The following is a 2030-nucleotide window of genomic DNA, read 5'->3' as shown; positions in this document are numbered from 1 at the left end:
TTGTGTGTCACAGTAGCTTCATAAGTGTGGATGAATTAAAATAAAACTGTAAAACAGTAGCCAAAAGTAATTTAAGTGTGACAGTTTGATACATGAATTAATAGACTTAGAATCTTTTTTTATATAGGCCTAAAAAAATCTTTTTATTCAGCAGTCAGCAACTTTATTTTTCTAATGATTAAATGGCACAATATGGTAAAATGGAATGATAATTATATTACATATATTTGATTTCATAATTGAAATACAAATTAAGTTAATTACTTTAAATGGCTTTTTATGTATCAATTAATGAATTCACCTTATTTACCACTGAAAAGAATAATTGTTGTTATCACACTCCATCTTTATTTAGCCCCGTTTGTTGTAGTCATCCCTTTTCTCTCCTTGTCTTACCAAAGAACTGGCCGTACCTACTCGTACCTCTTCTCTCAGCCCAACCGTCTGGGGGGTATTGGTAGGCCCTTACCCGGCTGGATGGGAGCCGACCACGCTGATGACCTGCAGTACGTGTTTGGAAAGCCTTTCGCCACACCACTGGGGTACTGGCCACGCCACCGTGACGTCTCTGGCTACATGATCGCCTACTGGACCAACTTTGCCAAAACTGGGTATAAACATTGGAGAATCACAGGAATAAAACCAACCGAAATCCGACATTGGAATATAAAACTAAAACTGCCTCAATTCATATGTCGTTTTCTCTGGTTATGTCCACAGGGACCCTAACAAAGGAGAGAAGGTGCCGGTTACCTGGCCTGCATTCACCAGCACTGGACACCAATTCCTGGAGATCAATTCTAAGATGGACAAGAACTATGTAGGACAAAAGCTGAGAATGCGTTACGTGCATTTCTGGTCTAGTGTCCTACCCAACCTTCCCATATCCTATTCCGAGTAAAGACCGTGTGCAATCACCTGTGCACCTGCCATGTGGACCCAAAGACTTGAAGTATTAAATTAGTATTGGTTCATGAAAAATAAATTGATGACGAATACAAACTATATTTCCTTGGTTTTATTTGGTCTCATTTTTTTTATCTGTTAGGCGTTTCTAAGTAGAATATGTAGGTTTTGAATAATAACAGATGCAAAGGTAATACAATTTTGGTATAGCTCACATTTAATGTTCAAAACATCACTGCTCGTGCAGAAATATGTGTTAACTTTGCAATGCAGAATAAATAAAATTAGAAAAATGATTGATTTATTTTACTGATATTCAGACTGCACTGCCATGTTACCAGTTCACCTGCATTAGCTAAAGGTAATTACAGGTAGTCTGATTTAAGCAAGATTATAAATGCTTGTCAATGCTCAACAAGGTGACATGATACAGGATAATAGGACGAGGCAGAGTCGAAGATTTCTACGAGGCAAATTAAAAGCTGTCTTCATCAAATCCATTAGTTGCCTGAATCAGGACAGAAAAGAGCTGGACCAGTTTAAAAAACGAGGCCTTTAGAGGTTGTTATCGCTGTTATCTCATGGACACTTGACAAAGAAAAAAAAGGTGAGGCGGTTTTTTAATTACCTCAATACAAATAATTGGGATTATCGAGAAGATTAGGTGAAGGTTATGCAAGTTTGACTTCACGTTAGCTAACTTAGGCTATAGCTAACAAAGCTAAGTAAGCTAACTTACTGCCGTTTGTCCTCGCTGCTACCATGGATTAGCTATTTTCTTCTGTTACACATAATTTCATACAAGTAATTTAACTGTTTTATTTGTAACTTATGATAAAATAACTAGGTTGGGACAGCCAGCTAACAGCAGTTTAGCACATTTTAAAGCCAGCATAGCTAGACCGCTAACATTAACCTGTCTGCTGACCGCTAAAACTCAGAAAATAAGTAAAGCTAGCTAGACGTAGTTAGTAGCCAAATTAATCCTGAGCAGTTAGAAACTGACAGCAACCAGCTTGTTAACATCACCAACTAAAGTCCTGCCACAAGTGGTTTGTTTTTGTGGTTTTTGTGTGTTAGTGGTTTTTTAACATTAATATGAGTTCCCCCAGCCTGCCTATGGT

This window comes from Etheostoma spectabile, chromosome 16 (assembly GCF_008692095.1).
Source record: "Etheostoma spectabile isolate EspeVRDwgs_2016 chromosome 16, UIUC_Espe_1.0, whole genome shotgun sequence".
Classification (NCBI taxonomy): Eukaryota; Metazoa; Chordata; class Actinopteri; order Perciformes; family Percidae; genus Etheostoma; species Etheostoma spectabile.
Note: the sequence above shows the minus strand (reverse complement) of the source record.